This window comes from Leopardus geoffroyi, chromosome B2, assembly GCF_018350155.1.
Source record: "Leopardus geoffroyi isolate Oge1 chromosome B2, O.geoffroyi_Oge1_pat1.0, whole genome shotgun sequence".
Lineage (NCBI taxonomy): Eukaryota > Metazoa > Chordata > Mammalia > Carnivora > Felidae > Leopardus > Leopardus geoffroyi.
In genome coordinates this window covers 137,657,773-137,677,763 of record NC_059332.1, presented here as the reverse complement: position 1 = coordinate 137,677,763, position 19,991 = coordinate 137,657,773, and positions in this window count along the sequence as shown.

Here is a 19,991-nt window from a genome sequence, read left to right as displayed (position 1 = left end):
ATATATTTATTGTCATTGTGACAGTGGCATGCTTTTATAATTTTGAATAATTTAAAATAAATTTTACCTTGAAGAAATATACCTAACCAATAAAAGGAGAAAGATAGTCTGTACTCTCCTAAAGGTGGAAAAAAAAAAAAAAATCTTATCACACCTACCGGTCTTTGTGGCATTCATGACTCATGGCAGGCTATGGCTAAGCATTCAAATACATTGTCCAGATAGAAAATATTCTCAGTAGTATTCTCTACCCAATGTACTTGTTGGTTACAAATAAAATGTTGTCTAAGAATAAAAGAAAACAAAACAAACAAAAACAAAAACAAATAAAATGCTGTCTAAGATTGAGAATGGTGTTATTATATTAAGAGAAATATAATGTTGTAAATAACTAATTTTTTTTCTCCAACTTTTTCTTCCATCAGCCTCTTTCCCTGTCTCTTAAGGCCATTAAAAATTTGAAAACAAAAAGCAAGCTAGCACTGTAGTGGTTGTTTTTAAGTTTTATTAAAGGCTCATTTCCTCTTACTTGGTTCACACCCTAAGAGAAGAATTCCTTGGGAGGAGACAGTTGAGCAATGTCCTTGAAAATCTTTGTATAATCAGTAGAATTGTATTCCCCTAGGAGTGATTCTTTTCTTTTCTTTTCTTTTTTTTTTTTTATCATGCACAGTTTACTTTAGCGGATAACAAATGCCCATACAGCCAAAGTTATCAATGTCCAAATACTTTTATCTTGTAATTGAAATTGTTTTATACACTCTAAAGTACAAATGTTTGCTTCATACAACTGTTTTGTTATTGTAACCTGAATTTGCCCTTATCAAAATAATTTTGTTTATCATACATAGGCAATAGATATACTCCTCAAAAGATAATTATAATATCTTTTTAATACAACATGTGAGTTCATTACTTAAAGAAACCTCTAGAGGAGTATTTTTGGTAAAGTCATGATTCATTTTACACTATAAAAAATCAAGCAATGAGTCGTATTTTAGAAACAAGGTAGATATCTATTATATGAGTTCATATTATATATTTACAAATTTTTAAGTTTTTATTTATTTTAAACCTATTTAATTGTATGTTTTAGCTTGTTAAACAAATATATTTTATGAATAATATCTTTTTAAAAGCATACATGAGGGGTGCCTGTGTGGTTCAGTCAATTGAGCGTCCGACTTTGACTCAGGCCATGATTTCACAGCTCGTGGGTTCAAGACCCACATCAGGCTCTGTGCTCACAGAGCCTGATTCTGTGTCTCCCTCTCTCTCTCTGCCCCTCCCCTGCTCATGCTCTGTCTCTCTCTGTCTGTCTCTCAAAAATAAATAAACATTAAAACATATTTTTAAAAAAAGCATACATGAAAAGCAGCTTATCCCAAATTCATTTTGAGTTTCTAAAAATGTTTTGCTACGTAAATTATATGACACAGAGATGATACCCTATAATGTAGAGGATATAGCCTCAGCTTTTTTGCACATAATCACTGGATGCATGAGAATAGAGCATACATACAAGAAATGAAGTTGTGCCACATTGAAAAGAAACTGTGAATTGGTGGTGTTAAAGGAAAACCTTTACATTACACATTAAAGTTAATTAAGTCCCGATTAAGAAGAAAAGTGTTAAGTTTTTAACATTCATTGAAAAGAAGCTAAGCAAGAGCAAAGATGTGTGATACCATGTTTTTATTAGAAATTAACATTTAAGAGTAGTACCCAGTAACACCCGTTACCAAAATTATAATCAAGGATGCGAATTACTTTTTTTGCCTTTCTCACATGATTTCAAAGTGGCCAAACAGAACGGAGGATCTAAAAGTGGGCAAAGGATGCTGAAACACTGGTACAATAGGAAACAATTGCAAGAAAGTTTGTATATTCTATAGTCACTCTTTTCAAAATGGTAGCCAGTTTTGGCCATTTAAAATTAACTAAGGTAACATTACATTAGAAGTTGAATTTGTCAGTCACACCAGCCACATTTCATGTGTTCAATACCTACATGGAGGTTGGGGGCTGCCATATTGGGCACCAAAGGTACAATTTCCATCACCATGGAAAGCTTTATTGGATAGTAGTGTCCTATAATTGCCAGATTTGGAAAAGGCGTCCATGAAAATGTGGATTATTTTCAAATAGCCCCAGGGCTATTCAGATTTTATAAAGTAGTGATGACATAGTAGTGTTACGGAACTTGACCTGGAGCTGACAGAAGAACCAATTGGCACTTGGAGACCGTGGAAGGCAGAAGGTTTATTTCTGGTGGGCTCAGAGGAGATCACCTTCCAGAGGTGGAGCCAGGTCTGCGCCACCAGAGCTTAGGCAGAGGGGACAATTTATAGTCTGTTACTTTCGCGTTCCTAGTAATTTGGCACCTGAGGCAAGCGGGGTAGGAATGAGAACCTGGAAGGGGAGTCTTCGGGAGGGGACTGGAATTACCCTATCATGAATTTTTCCCTATCACTAGAAATAAGCACCGATAGTATTAAAAGGTAATATAGTCTTATGAGAAGAACACAAAATTTGGCCTCAGATAATTCTGGATTCAAATATCACCTCTGGTAAATGACCTTAGACCCATTGCTTTTAGTTTCTAAGTCTTTATCTTTTTATTTCCAAAATAGGATAACATGATGCTTACATCATAAGAAGTTTATAAGTATTAGAAAATTATGTATGGAAAGTGCTTCCTATAGTGGCTGACACATAGTAGGTATTCAACTATGGTAGTTATTATTTTTATTTAAAAATGTTAAAAGAACAATGCAGCTGATCATACACAAAAATTAGACTTTTCAGTAAAATGTGAGTTTCTTTGCTAGGAAACGTTTTTTTTTTTTATAAAGCCTCAGTTAATTTCAGAAGTTATACACCAAAAAATATTTGTGATCACAGTAATCACAGAACAGGGAGGAAATGACCAAGCCAAGACAGGAAGATACATAACCTCAAAGAAATCAGTGAGTCTGGAGGAGGATAGTGAAAGAATAAACTGGTATGAAAGGAAAAGTAAGCGATGATAAAAGAAGGGTGCATATATCCAGGGGCTGAAAGGAGAAAAGCTAATCTCACATGAAGTGTCTCCCAGAAATATACCAGGAATAAGTATGAAGCATAATGACATAATCAAATAAGGAAACAAAAGTCACTTCTCACTTACACGACTGTGAGGAAACAGTTTTTCTATAAAACTGTTTGTCCTGTGCCAGAGAAGCAAATGTGTCTCAACGATTCAACGGAAAAAAAAAGGTGGCAAAACTGCTAAAGAACATCTACTCCTGGGGTGCTTTATAAGTTGAAACAAGTCACTCAAAATTGCTGTGCCGCTGTTTGTGATACACAGATTGCATAGGTTGGACCACATGATGCTTAATCCCTCCAGATTCAGTAAGCAAAATTTACAGTAGGTCATTTGGTTCTGAAACCAAAATTTGCATTCTCTGAGACCATTCATCGGAAAGAGGCATTCCAAAAAAAGGTATATGGCCCAGTTTCTGGTGGCACATACATTACAGATAACCCAAATGTCACTATGGCCAAACCATATTCTCCATAGTAGAGAATAAAGGAATCAAAAAGACAAAATTTCAGAGCTAGTAAGGGATCTCCGGTGTTGTCTGTATGTTCCATGGAGAAAGCATCCAGCGTCTGAAATTAACCTGGACACTTGGAAAGACAGGATGTGTGGAAGAGGAAGAAACTCACCTCTGTCACAGAAGATTGGGGCTTTTTAATGCCCACTAGTAGTAGGAATATATTGAATGAAACAAGAAACAAGGTGAAGAACTTAGAAAACTGTTGAGGTGGCCCAGAGGCCTCAGAGTCAGGAATCAATTTCCATTTGATTCTGAAAAATAAAGTCAAGACTATATAAAGACAGTAACAAAACCTTTTATTAGTATTCAACATCTATACACTGACCACCCACGTGTGCCATGCATAGGTAGTGGTAGGTACTCAGAATGCCATGATGAGCGAAACGATTACGATCCCAGCCCTTTGAAACTTAAAAACCATCCATGTCTAAAATTAGGGCATTTCATTTGTCACAATGTACATAGTTTAATAAACACATATATTTGTGCCGATAAAAGCATTAGTTTAGAAAAGTCAGCCTTGTTAAGGGTCTATCGTTAAACCTCATCCACCATGTGATGAAGCACTGGGAGGGGTTGATGAAACTGACCAGAAGAAGTTGATGAAACTGACCAGAAGATGGCAATACAGAACTCCTCTCTCTCTGCTGTCCAAACTACTGTGGCCAAAAAAACCACATTGCTTGTATCTAGCCTACAACACCCCGGTTACAAGTGCAAATCATACTTTTCATTTTAGTCATTTGCATTAGGCATGCTATGTATATTTTGATCACCAGACAGTATAGGCATTGTCAGATTTATAGTTTTTTATTGATAATCAGCTAGCTTAAAACTGCAATGTTATAGGGGTGCCTGGGTAGCTTGGGCGCATCCAACTTTGGCTCAGATCATGATCTCACATTTTGGGAGTTCAAGCCCCACATTGGACTCACTGTTAGCAGCACAGAGCCCACTTCTAATCCTCTGTCCTCTTCTCTCTCTGCCCCTCCCCCACTCATACTGCCTCCCTCAAAAATAAACATTTTTTTAAAAAGTGCAATGTCATAAAAATCTCAGTTCTCAAGGCCCATAGGAAGACATCTTTTGCAGTTACTCAACCTCTTCATCCTTTACCCATTTTCAAAAAGGTGCAGAGCAAGATTTATGAGCATAAGGTAGAAATCTCCTATCAAAATTAGTTGCTTATTTTTTGAATTAGAATTCTTGCCTTGAAATGCAGTTATTTGCTTATTGTATTATACAAATTTTCCAGTATATTTTGTTTCCTGAAAAAAGTTCTGGTTTTGGCCTTCATTAGTTATGCAAAATAAGTTTACCTCTCCAATTGAAATTCAACATAAAAATATTTCAAAGTTGCTTGCTCTACTTTTTTCAATGGGACCAGCTAAATATTCAGCTGCTCAATTTTTAATCAGCTGGGTTTACTTGATAATAGATATAACACTGGTAATTTAAAATTATGAATTGGTCAGTCTCATTCATAAAAAATGTGGGAGTACCTTGCTCTCTATTTAAGCAGCATAAGTAATACTCACTACTCTAGAAATCTAAAAGTAATTGGAAAATAAGGATTCATATTTAATTCCAGCTGGTGCTATGGCTGCTTAAAGTTAAACCTCTGATAAAAAGAAAGACATAATAAAAACTGTAGATGTTTGCTTTTTGCAGAAGTGAAAAATACACTATAGCTCCTAGTATATAGGTCAAACAGGCTGGTTGTCAAAGATCAATGTGCTAATGATCAAGTTTAGGAAAAGGACCAAATAGTCAAGGAGAACCATTGTATTCTTTCTAAATTCATCACTAAAATATATAAAAAGACTAAAAAAGAAAATTTAAATTTCAGTAATATTGAAATTTAAGCAACTTCCAAAATCTAGGAGGAATTTTATTAGCTATAAAGGTGATGGAACTGGGTCGGAAATGGAATCAGTGATAAGCCATGTTCTGCTACACAAAGAATAGAAAGAAAATTTATTCTCCCCTCTACTAGCTGAAGCTCTACTTTTGTGATGAATCCAGAAACCCAGACATGCATTGATAATGGGAGTAATAATAATAATGGCAAGAAAATTTTACAGGTTTGAAAAAAACTAGGTAGATCAAAAGTGCATATTTTTTACAATTGCAATCCAGAGGTCCTGATTTTTAATAATGTATATATATTTGGATCATTAAGACTAATATTCCATATCAGGGTGCCTGGGTGGTTCAGTCTGTTGAGCATCCAACTTAGGCTCAGGTTATGGTCTCATGGCTTATGAGTTCAAGCCCCACATCAGCTTTGTGCTGACAGCTCAGAACTTGGAGCCCACTTTGGATTCTGTATCTCTCTCTCTCTATCTCTCTGCCCCTCCCCTGCTTGCATTCTGTCTCTCACTCTTAAAACTAAACATTAAGATTTTTTTTTAAAAAAAGACAAATAATATTCCATATCTTGGAGGTCTGTCCACACCACCTCTAATCAGCAAAAATCCATGAATTTTATGGTTTTCCCTGCTACAAATATTTCTAGAAATCCTTTAAAACATTTTCAATTATAGGGGCACCTGGCTGGCTCAGTCAGTTAAGCTTTGGCTCAGTTCATGATCTCATGGTTCATGGGTTCAAGCCCTACGTCGGGCTCTGTGCCTGCTCAGAGCCTCAGCTCTGAGCCTGGAGCCTCCTTCAGATTCTGTGTGTCCCTCTCTCTCTGCCCCTCTCCCACTCATGCTCTGCCTTTCTCTCTCTCAAAAATAAAACAAACATTAAGAAAAAAACATTTTCAATTATAATCTGAATTCAGAAATCATGGTGACTTTGATGAGCCGTCTCCATCAATCTTTATATAAGAGCTAATAATTCAAGTAATATACATTTATAAAATATCTAAGCATAAACACTAAGAAAAAGAATACAATTAAATAATATTGATTTGAGGGGCGCCAGGGTGGCTCAGTCGGTTAAGCGTCCGACTTCGGCTCAGGTCATGATCTCGCAGTCCACGAGTTCCAGCCCCGCGTCCGGCTCTGGGCTGATGGCTCAGAGCCTGGAGCCTGTTTCCGATTCTGTGTCTCCCTCTCTCTCTGCCCCTCCCCCGTTTATGCTGTGTCTCTCTCTGTCTCAAAAATAAATAAACGTTAAAAAAAATAATAATAATATTGATTTGAGTAGGAAAAGTAGGGGAAGAAAGAAAGAGGAAGAACAATAAATATGCATTGCTAATATTTAAGAGTCAGTAAATACCATCTAAATATATAGAACATGCAGAGACACTAAATTGTATTAGAAGTAGGTACTGGTATAAAGACAACCACTAAAATAAAAATATGAAGCTATCAAATTAGCAATTAATTACACATACATGAAAAATAAAAGAAAACTAAGCTGTATATGTATAATGAAATATATTAACACACACACAGAGAAAACAAGGAGCATAACAAACTATGATGACAGAGTTAACACTAAACGTGTCTATCATATTGGGAAACACAAATGGACTAAACTCACCCATTAAGAAAAGACTTTCTGATTGTATCTCAAAGCAGATTCAACTCTCTGCTATGTACAAGAAATACATCTATAGTACAATGACTCTTAAAGTTTGAAATATTTTTACTAAGATCTAAAAATACCAAACAACAAGCATAAAAATAATAGGTCACATTCTCAATATCAGATGGAGTATGTTAAAAGCAAAAAAAAAAAAAAAAAAAAAAAAAAAAGAGAGAGAGAGAGAAAGCATTTATATTGTTTAATTTTTTTTAATTTTTTTTTCAACGTTTATTTATTTTTTTGGGACAGAGAGAGACAGAGCATGAACGGGGGAGGGGCAGAGAGAGAGGGAGACACAGAATCGGAAACAGGCTCCAGGCTCTGAGCCATCAGCCCAGAGCCTGACGCAGGGCTCGAACTCACGGACCGCGAGATCGTGACCTGGCTAAAGTCGGACGCTTAACCGACTGCGCCACCCAGGCGCCCCTGTTTAATTTTTTTTAAAAGAGAAAGCATTTTAAAAAGCATTAAACCACTTAAAAATTATAGAGAATAAATGAACACTAATAACTGTAGATATTTATCAACTATCATAGCATACAAATTCATTTATCAACATGTGAACTATAGGACATCCATCCAAAATTTGTTTCCAATGTCAAGACTGATGATACCCTTGCCCCCGACGCCCCACTGACATACCAAGAAGGTATGAAAGTTTTATCACTTAAAAAGTGAGGTTTTCTAGGTAGAGCAAAGTTTCCCAGGCGTGTCTAAAAAAAGTCAGTTAGAACAGACAGGACACAGGTTTGGGGGTTTCAGTGTGGCCAGAGATGGAGTGGAGCCAAGGTGAGGGCTCCCTGGAGGCAGAAGTTGATGCGGTTTCAACTTCCCACCAGAACCAAAGGAGGGAGCGCGGGCTCTCTTATCAGCTTGTCCAGATTCAAGCAGAAGGAGAAGAGGTAACACACACCAAAATGTATGCAGTCAGCCTCTTTATTGTAGTATTAAAGAACTGAACAGCTAAACTGAGCATCAAGGAATTATAAAAATGGCAACTTCAGGAAACAGCTACCACTTCTGAAGCTGGAGAAACGAAAGCAAGACGTTGGAATTATGAAACTTAGATGCTTCCAAGAAAGGGTCCGTGGAGGGGCCCTGGGGTGGCTCAGTCAGTTGGGCATCGGACTTCAGCTCAGGTCATGATCTCACGGCTCGTGGGTTTGAGCCCCATGTCGGGCTCTGTGCGCCTGCTTCGGAGTCTGTGTCTCCCTCTCTCTCTGCCCCTCCGCTGCTCACACTCTGTCTCTATCTCAAAAATAAATAAACATCAAAAAAGAAAGAAAGAAAGAAAAAAGAAGGGCTCCGTGGAGCTGAAACTCTGAGTAGGGGTGTCTGCCTGACTGGTGCTGCTATCTCTCACCTTGGAGAAAGGCCATAGGGATAGTACCAGGACCTCCAAAAAAGCCAGTAGGAATCGTTAGGTTTCGGCACCCTCGAATTTCTCTATTCTGGTCACACCTTCCAGAGAGGGACAGGGCTTACTATTGGGACAGCAAGAGGAAGTTGCAGCGGCTTCCACTTGATTCCTTCTACCATAATGTCCCTTCCTCCGTAGATCAGAGAGCTGGGTCCTGCCAGCTGTGCCACTTGCATATTCCAATTATGCATTCCATAAATGGGGAACTAACCACAAGATGAATCAAGGCGCCACTGTGATTCAAACTTGGGACAAAGCTCCATCTCTCATCTGACCATGACCCTCACTCTGAAAGGTGGAACAAAACAGCATTTTGAATTCTTAGACATGAACATCCGTTTAGAGCTATGTGCCTGATAATTCTTGGAAAGCCAGAATATTTCCTTCTTTTCCTGTACATAGCCACTCTGGCGAAGGACTTGGGGGAATTTTACAATATAATCTTGGTCAGTTGTGCAGAATCCTTCCTTAGAAGAAGAGTCTGATCTCCCCTCTGTAAGAGACTCTGAGCATTGCAATTGCCTCCTAGGAAACCAGATTTAGAAATACTTTTTTCTGCCATTTGGATCTAAAACATGTAAGTAGGCTGTCAATCTATTTTAGTCCGAAGGACACTGTGATCAAATAGCTTCCACCAAAGATCCCTTCAGGACAAAATGTGCTGAAACTTTGAAACCTGGTATCTATTAGGGTAGATGTGTCCACCTTGTCTTTGGTGATTAGGAGCTGCCCCAGCCTCTGCCGCTCTGCTGTCTCCAGTGAAATGAATGAGCCCACCTCGCACCATCATATTCAGTGGACAGAGAACAGCCGTCACAGAGCTTTTCAAGGTTGCTCCTGTTCCTCTCACCAAGGTGTTTCTCAATGCCTTAGTGAAGGTCCTCTTAGATAACTGGGGCATTCAGGCAGCTCAACCTCATTAAATGTAAGTCACCACTGAATCTAAATTTTTGTCAACCAACTAAATGTTTAGAGAAAAGTGGGTTACAGAGGTAATACCTTAATGTTTAAGAACCTTTCCAAAAACAATAACATGCCTTCTTTAAAACATCACCAGAAGGTCATCTAGATTGCTACCTGCAGCAAAATATTAAAAAAAAATTTTTTTAATGTTTATTTATTTTTGACAGAGAGAGAGACAGAGCATGAGCAGGGGAAGGGCAGAGAGAGAGGGAGACACAGGATCGGAAGCAGGCTCCAGGCTCTGAGTCGTCAGCCCAGAGCCCGACGCGGGGCTCGAACTCACAGACCGCGAGATCATGACCTGAGCCGAAGTCGGACGCCCAACCGACTGAGCCACCCAGGCGCCCCTGCAGCAAAATATTTTAAAGATCTTATTTTTCCCCTTCTTTTTTTAATATGTTGAATTCAAAGAGTAAATATTGTACTTTCCTCACACATAATTACCTTCAATAAACAACAACAAAAACACAGCACTATCAGGGATACCAGGCTCTTATGTTGCCTAACAGGTCCCAGATTACAAATCTGAGAAGAGAATAGTACACCTGAAACTTAAATAGTTTATTAACTCGCAAGCCTATGTCAGTCCGTGACAGAACAAGTGGAAAGAAATAATAAGGTATATTAGTCTTCTGGGGCTAATGTAACAAATTGCCACTAACTGGGTGGCTTGAAACATGAAGAATTCCTTCATTCTCTCAAAGTTCTGGGGGCCAAAAGTCCAAAATCTAGCTATCAGCTGTGTTAGTTTCTTCTGAGATCTCTAGGGGAGAATCTATTTCATGCTTTTATCCCAGCTTCTGGTAGCTGCCAGCAATCTGGCGTTTTGGGCTTATAGACACATTACTTCAATCTCTGCCTCCATCTTGAATTCCCTTCTTCTCTGTATCTCTGTGTCTTTCCTGCTTCTGATAAGGATACTAGTCAGTGGATTTAGGGCCCATGGATAATCCAGGATGATCTCATCTTCACCTCCTAAACTGTTACATCTGCAAAAACTCTTTCTTTTTCCCCCAAAAAGGTCACATTCATAGGTATAAATGACATATTTTGGAGGGGGTTGAGGACCACCATTCAACCACTACATGAGAAAAGTAGAATTCTGTATTAGGTGGGGGGGGGGGTAAGGAACCCAATCAGTTAAAATAAGCAGAAGTACAACAAGCAATATTCCTTTTTTTAAAAATGTAATCATGCTAGTTCCAGTTGTGTTTTGGGGATGTAATCTCACTGCAGCCCATTTCTTCTGCTAATTATATCTAAAACTTTTGGTAAAATACCTGCCCACCTCCAGCCAAAGCGACTACCTAAGGGCTATGAAAAATACTGATCAGAGAAGTAAGAAACAGAGAGAAACACATAGAAAACAACAAAATGGCAGACTTAAATCCAACTATATAACTACATTAAATGGTAAGGTTCTAAACAAACACTGCCAATCTATGTCATTCAGAATTTCCTAGCAGTCACAGTAAACAAATAAAAAGAAACCCTTATCATGAAATATTGTAATTTCAACATGCAATCAATAATATAATTTATATATAATATATAATAATATAAGTTATATATTATATAATATATAAATTATATATATTATACATAACATAATTTATATTTTAATACACAAAATATTAATGACATATATCACATTCTTATTTGGTACTATCTTTGAAATCTAGTATGTATTTTGCACTTAAAGTATGTATCAGGTCAGATGAGGCTTAATAGCTCAATAGTTATGCATAGCCAGTAGCTACTGTATTGGACGGCAGAGCTCTGAACATACCAACTAAAATTGACATCCACAGAGTAGATTAAAAAAAAAAAAAAAGACCTTATCGGTCTTTAAAAATACTTGCACCAGAATAATCATAGCAGCTTTATTTGTAATTGCTCAAACTGGAAGCAACCCAAACGTCTATCAACTGGCAAATGGATAAACAAGTTGTGATGTGTTCATGCAGCTCAGCAATAAAAAGGAACAAACTATTGATATAAACAACAATGTGAATGAATCTCCAAATCACTATGCTGTGTGAAAGAAGCCAGGCAACAGATGATATGTATCATATGATTCAACTTCTATCAAATTCTAGAAAATGCAAACTAATTCTTAATGATTAAAAGTAGAACAGTGGTTGCCAAGAGAGGTAAGAGTGGATTACCAAGGGGCACAGGAGGAATTGTTTGGAAGTAATGGAACTATTTGTTTACCGTGATTGTTGTGAAGGTTTGACATATGGGTATGTCAAAGTAAACCCTATAAATCCGTGAAATCTATCACATTTCATTTAGACTCTAATGAAGTTTTTGAAAAATTAATAAGTAAGAAATGAAACGAGAAACAAATAACACGTCAGACATCAAAATACCCTGCCACCTGGCAATTTTTATACTCTTTTAAACAATGATTCTGCCAAAAACAAATGTACAGGGCATTTGGAGAAACCTAAAGAACAATTAGATAATAATTATTACAATAATAGTAATTCTTAAAAAAAATTTTTTTTAATGTTTACTTATTTTTGACAGAGAGAGAGACAGAGCATGAGCAGGAGAGGGGCAGAGAGAGAGGGAGAAACAGAATCCAAAGCAGGATCCTGGCTCTGAGCTGTCAGCACAGAGCCCGATGTGGGGCTCGAACTCACAGATTGCAAGATCATGACCTGTGCCAAAGTCAGATGCTCAACCGACTGAGCCACCCAGGAGCCCCAATAATAACAATAATTCTTATAGAAATGATGACTACTGCCGGATACTGCATACTCTGAACGTTAAAAACTAAGAGGAAAGAAAAATGTTTATCCCATCTTTCATAAACAGACTATCTCTGGGTAACCCCAGCTGAGGAAGCTTTGCTTTTCTTACAGAATATTTCCAAGTACTCAACATAGAAGAAATGATAGAGTTTTTTTTTTTAATCACCATTTTGTAACACCTAATGAAATAGTTAATTAAGCACAGGTTATCACTGAGTAGACTCAGTGAAACACAGGTTAAAAGGGAACATTACAATAAAGGTATTGGGCTGTCATCATCAGAGCCCCCTAAGCAATTTAGCGTCATGAAAAGAACAACCGAACACACACCTCCTAGTATGAGCCAATGTCAAGCTCTCCATAGCACTAAGAATTCCTAACAAGAAAGTGTATCTGGGGCATCTGGGTGGCTCAGCCCAGTTAAGCATCTGACTCTGCTCAGGTGTTGATCTTTCCTGAGATTCAACCCAGCATCAGACTCTGCGCTGACAACACAGAGCCTGCTTGGGATTCTCTCTCCCTCTCTCTCTGCCTCTCCTTTGTTCTTGTCTCAAAAGAAAAAAGAAAAAAGAAAGCGTGCCTGGATTTAATAAAAAATGTTAGAATGAACTCCCATTTATATGAAGTATGACACCATGAAAAAACAAAGAGATAAATCTAGAATGTCAGATGTCATGTAAGACAATTGGCTCCATTTCAGTAAGAAATCAATGGCAGGAGAAATAAGGGGGGAGGGGGAGGACAATTGCTTTAGGTATAAATATGCTTAAGAGGTTTAGCAATTAAAGGCCAAGTGTGGACCATGTTTGAATCCTGAGTTCAAAGAAAGAAAGAAACAAAGAAACAAAGAAACAGAGAAAGAAAGAAGGAGAGGAAGAAAGAATATTGTAAGAAATAATTTTGGGGACAATTTTGAGCATTTAAGTATAGATGGATATATTGAATATTAGGTGCCTCAAAGTGCTATTATTGATTTTGTCACTGACAATGTACTGCAGTTATGTAAGAAAATGTCATTTTTTTAAAAGACATGTATACTAAAGTATGTAATTATGAAATAACTTGACATCTAAGATTTTCCATAAAATACTTCGTCAAAAGACAAATAATGTTTAAAATATTGGATAAAGCAAATATAGCGAAATCTTAAAAATTGATAAGATAGACGTGTATAAAATTAGGTGAAGCATTCTGTCTACTTCTGGATTTGTTTAAAGTTTTTTCCATGTGAAATGTAGAAAGTCACAAATAACATCTTGTCAGTATAACAGAAAAAAGTATCTAGTTCAAGACAGCAAACAGCTCACTCATTTGTCTTCCATCCATCCACGCTGACCCTGAATAAAATAAAAGAATAAAAAGAACAAAACAAGCACAAAAAAAGGATGACTGCAAAATGAGAGAGATAATAGGAGAGAGTATCTTTAGTATAGGAGAGACTGTAACAGATTTCTGGAAGACCGAAGGATGTGTGTTAATGGATGAAACCAACAAAGAAAACCAGAGCAGAAATACCCTACGTGGTTTCTATAGAGCAAACGAGATACCCTATAGGGATTCCTGCCCCAAGTCAGGAAGGTAAGCAGAGTAGGGGAGAGAACTAGTACTGGAAAGAGGAGGTTAATTGATGATCTATATGTACAACAAAGACACTTCTTTGCTTCTTTGCCATCTCACTGAGCTCATGTAGGTAGCCCACTGAGGGTCACTGTCTGTCCCAGTTTGCCTAGGACTGAAGGGAGGAGCAAGGGAAGGGAGGAGAAACAAATGTTATGACTCTTCCTAAAGAATTTTAATAAGTCTTTCGGAGGAAGCTATGGTTTCTAGTGTCAATATTGGTGCCCAAGAACAAAGTTCTCCTCAAACTGGTAATTGAGTAACCTGGAACTGGACAATCACTAGAAGTAATGGCTGTTCAGTGACACACAGCCCATGCTTCCTCACAGAGAGCTCTCAGTAAAAATTACCATTCAGGAAAAAGAGTAGCAAGAATAAAGACATTTATATTCAACGGAAAGGAAACCCACACCACGCGTTCGGTCTCTTTTCTTCAATGTAAAGAATTTCCAGCTGTTTGAGAATGAATTTCCAGCTATATGAGGATTGGCAGTTTAAAGTAGAAGAACCAACATAAGTACATAAATAAGCAAAAACTATGCTCAGAGGTGACCAAGATAATTCAGAAGGCCAGATTAATATTCGGAGAGAGGTTTAAGAAGTTATTGTGTCCATAAATAAAACCAGAAGAGCATGAAAAGCAAAATGGAAGAAAACGCTTAAAGATTAAAATTATGATTGCTGAAATAAAAAATTAAAGACCAAAAATAGTGTCAGCTAATCTTGCAGAATGTCTGTTAAAGAGATTTTAAAAAAAGAAAAGAAAAAGAGCAGAAGAGACACAGAAGCCAAGCAAGCAGAAGATCTAATATTCAATAAATATTCTCCCAGAAATAGGGAACAAAGATAATGTAGATGTGTAAGTGTTCAGTAAAAAGGTAGAATAGAACGTCTCAGTAATAAGAAAGGCACAATTAATTTTAAAAAAATGTATTAAATAAATACATTATCCTATTGAAATTCCAAAAGATTGAAGAAAAAAGAGAAGATTTTAAATGTTATTTGAAAGAGGAAACAACACCCATAGAGAACAGAGACTCAAACTAAGACTGGAGCTTTATTAGATTCCTCCTTTATGTTACCAAAATTTTTAAGACAATTTATTTCAAAATTTCATGGAAAAATTACACTAAGAAAAATGTTTTAGGTGTGTTGGGCAGAAACATAATGCAGTTGCCAAAGTGGGGATTCATAGCCTCTTAATTAGTTTTCAAATCTAAACCACTTTGTTAACTCTGAGTCTTTAGACTGAGAGTCTATAAAGGGTATCTTCGAAGAAGGGCCTTATACGTACAGTTGGCCGTAAGTAAAAACTGTGAATCTTTCCCTGAAATTTCTCCAGAGAACCTGAGGCTATTTACTCCCCAGATTACTGGAGAAAGTTGAATAGCCAGTCCTTCCAGAAGAGATTTGATTCTGTCCTGAATCTGGGGACCCCAAAACACTTGATCCCATAGTCAGAGCAGGGACTTATGGAGTCAGTGACAGTCTTGTCTATGTCTGTCTTTGAGGGCATGATAGATATATGGGAGTTTGCTCTACTTCTGTATATATTTATAAGCTTTCCTAATAACATATTTAAATATTATCCCAAAGTTCCAAAATGTCCAGTGGAAACAGATACAATTAGCATTTGGTAGAATCTCAAACTCATTCCCTGATACATGGAATGAAGTCCATTTTGGAAGAAAAGGAAGACTGGAAAGTGCTGGAATTGAATGGCTCCCACATCCTCACACTCTCCTCCAAGATAGTGAACAGTAGGAATGCCACGTACCTGGAGAATTGTCAAGATTAGTGCCACCATTAAAGACTTGCAAGGTGCAAGGCTAGTGATTCCTACCATATCCTCATCTAACAAATCTGATTTAGCTGAGCAAAAGCCAGATGGGTTACACAGAGTGGCAATAGGTTATCGTTACTTTAATCAAGTAGCAAAACCAATCACTGCTGCATTTCCAGATGTGGTATCTGCTGGAACAAATAAAAACAGCCCTTGATATGAAGGTACTGGCTTGGCAATTTTTCCCATCTCATCAGTGAGGGAAGAGTAGAAGCAATTTGCATTTATATGGTACAAGCCAGAGTATACTTTTAATGGATCTTATCCATTCTTCTGCTATCATAATATGTAACTCAAGGGGACATTGACCATTTAGATATACGGAATACCACATTGATCCATTACATTGATGACATTATTCTAATTGGACCTGGTGAGAAGGAGGTAGCCAGCACCTTAAATTACTTAGTAACACCTATTAATTAGCCTGAGATGGAAGATAAACGTTACTGTAAGCTCTGCGTCCTGCCTCACTGGTTAAGTTTCTATGGGTCCAGTGATATGAGGCACATAAGAATCTCTCTTCTAGAGTAAGAGACATATTGCACAGCCCAATATGGAGCAAGGAGAGTAATATGTGCTGAGCCTTAGATTTTAGAGGTAATACACATCTCATTCGGTCAAGCTTCTCCAGCCCATTTACTTTATGTAACCTACAATGTTGCTTGTTTTGAGTAGGGCTCAGAGAAAAAGAAGATCTACAGCAAGTCCAGGCCATGACAGTTGCCCTGATCTGTGAGCTTTATGATGCAGTAGGTAGTAGAAGTATCCAGGGCTGACAGAGATGCTGTATGAAGTCTCTGAAAAGTCCCAGTAAGAGAATGATAGTGCAGACTCTTAGGGTTTGGGAGTAAGGTCATGCCTCCTTCTACCAACCACCATTCTTTTTTTTTTAATTTTTTTTTTCAACGTTTATTTATTTTTGGGACAGAGAGAGACAGAGCATGAACGGGGGAGGGGCAGAGAGAGAGGGAGACACGGAATCGGAAACAGGCTCCAGGCTCTGAGCCATCAGCCCAGAGCCCGACGCGGGGCTCGAACTCACGGACCACGAGATCGTGACCTGGCTGAAGTCGGACGCTTAACCGACTGCGCCACCCAGGCGCCCCCCAACCACCATTCTTGATTGGAAAATAATTTTCTTGGCTCTGATAGAAACTGAACATCACAGCAGGGGACCAGATATGTACAAGGTTGAATAGTGTCCCTCAAATCTGTGTCCTTCCTAGACTTCAGAATATGACTTTACTTGGAAATAGGGACATTGCAGATGTAATTAGTTAAGATGGGGTTATACTTGAGCATGGTGGATCCTTATCCAATATGACTGGTGCCCTTGTGAGCGGAGAACAGACACAAAGACACACAGGGAGAAACACCATGTGACAGCAGAGGTAGAAGTTAGAATATGTGTTTACAAGCCAAGAAATGCCAAGGATTGTTGTCCACACCAGAAGCTAAGAAAAAGGCATAGAATAGATTCTTCTTTAGAACTTTCAGAGAGAACACGGCCCTGCCAACACCTTGATTTGAAACTTCTTATCTCCAGACTCTGAGACAATACATTTCTGTTTTATTAGGCCACCTGGTTTGTGGGTGTTTTGTTACAGCAGCTCTAAGAAACTAATACTATAGTCAAGCACACAATCTGTTACACACCTTGAATGAAACCATAAACCTGTGTGTGAACAGCAGCATGTCATTGTAAAATGGAAGTGTTATCTGTGAGACATATCTGGCTCCAAGAGCTCTGGAGGGCACTATCAAATGCACGTGGCTCAGCCTCTCATTCCACCTGCTCCTATCGCTTTGCTGTCTTTTCCTTATCCCACACCTACGACGTCATGGGGAATTTTCTAACACGTTAAAGGAAAAACTTGGGCCTACTTCCAAGATCAATTCCTGATATGCCAGCACAGGTGAAAGGAGCAGCCACTGTACTTAAGCCCACTCAGGGGGGAAGGAAAATCCTCCCCGTTGGCAGACATTGGAGTGCTACATACATTTGCTTTGTGTGGAAGGAGAGATGGCCTGGGCTGTCAAACTACACTGATTTATGGACAAATGAATAGATTGGTCAGCTGGTGTGGAACTTGCAAAGAACCAAGTTAGACAACTGATGACTAGAGGGATGCCTGGGTGGCTCAGTTGATTAAGGGTCCAATTTCAGCTCAGGTCATGATCTCGCGGTCCATGAGTTTGAGCCCCATGTCGGGATCTGTGTTGACAGCTCACATTCTCTCTGTGTGTGTCTTTCTCTCTCAAAAAATAAATAAACATAAAAAAAATGATGACAAGAAAATCTGGACGAGAGCCATGTAGATGAATTCTTTGGAAAACCAAGAAAGTGTGAAAGTATTTGTTTTCTACAAATGACTACCAGAGGGCATAGCTGGTGGAGAAGGTTTTCAGTAGTCGAATAGACAAAATTGGTTTTCCTGTGGAGGTAGTGAGTCTCTTTCCCTTGCCTTGTGCTTGTTTAATGATCTATTCGATGTGCAAAGTGATCACATGGCAGAAAAAGAGGCTATGCGTGAATGCAACAGCATGGGCGTCCCGCACTAAGGCCAGCCTGTTGACTACAACTGTTGAGTGCCCAATCTGCAAACAGCAGCAGCCAACTCTGATATCTCTGATAAGTCTGACACAGCATCTGTGATTAGGGGGCACAATTTGTAGCAAAGAAAATTGATAATCACTTCATACCCATGAAATCCATTAACTTTCAATGTGCTTATCACCCAAATGTAGCCGTCTTTTTTTTTTTTAATGTTTATTTATTTTTGAGAGAGAGAGAGAGAGACAGAGTGTGAGCAGGGAAGGAGCAGAGAGGGAGGGAGACACAGAATCTGAAGCAGGCTCCAGGCTCTTGAGCTGTCAGCAGAGAACCCAACGTGGCGCTCAAAGTCATGAACTGCGAGATCATGACCTGAGCCGAAGGCGGATGCTTTAACTGGCTGAGCCACCCAGGCACCCCCCCCCCCCCAGATGTAGCTGTCTTGATCAAACAGTGATATGAAATACTAAAGTCCTAGTACCACATGAGCTGGGAGACAATATCCTGAGATGGAGGTATTGTCTTACAGAATGCAGTCTATGCCTTAAACCAGAGATCAACAGATGCTACATTCTCCCCTATAGCACAGCCATGGTGCACAGGTCTGGAAATCTAGGCAGCAATTCCCCTTACTATAATCTAATTTCCACTGAAAGAATTTCTGCTGAAAGTCTTTATAGCCTTAGATACTGTTGCTTTGAAACTCTTATGGCCTGGAAAAAGAAAGTGTCTACCAGGTTGTGATACAGTGAACTGGAAACTGATTACTGGCCATTGTGGGCTCCTCATGCTTCTGTAAAAAAGGGGCAAAGAAAAGGGTTTCTCCAACTGAGCATTATAATTGTCCCAATTCCAGAGGGCATTTGGGTTTCTATTATTCAATGGGATGTGATGAGCTATAATTGGAACCTAGGAGGGGATTTACTGGAATCCTTTAATACACACTCACCCAGTAATCCTAAATTGAGTCCTTCAGCTGGACAAGACAAGCCCATCAAGTACTCAGATTCTTCAGGAATGAGGGTTTGGGTCACCGTCCCGAGAAAAACCCATCCAGCTAAGGTGCTGGCAGAGGAAAAGGACTTAGGTCTCATGGCTGTAGCAGCTATGTTACCAAAGCTTCTTCCCCTACTTTTGCCCCCCAGGTACTTTTTATGAAGAACACAAGTCTAGCTAACACGTAGGTTTCAGAAGAGTCTGACTGGATTGACATCACCTCACACTCAATATGGTAGCTGGTGGGATACCTGATTCATTTGTCCACATTGAGAGGAGATTTAGACTCTTGGGCAGGGAAATCTGGCTGTTGAGGCTGTGAAAGTCTCATAAAAAATAAACAAACAACAACAAAAAAACAAGCTAACAGGGGGCGCCTGGGTGGCTCAGTCAGTTAAACCTCTGACTTAACTGCTCCAGCCCCGCATCCGGCTTTGTGCTGCCAGCTCAGATCCTGCCTCCCTCTCTCTGCCCCTCCCCCATTCATGCTCTCTCTCTCTCTCTCTCTCTCTCATTCTCTCTCTCTGTCAAAAATAAATAAACATTAAAAAAAGTTTTTAAGAAAAGCTAACAAAATATCAAGGAAATTGTTGATTCCTGAGAAACCAGGGAATTGTATGGGGAATGATGAGTAGTCACAGAGTAATCTATGACTCAACTGTATACTCCATTCATCTGGTCATAGTAA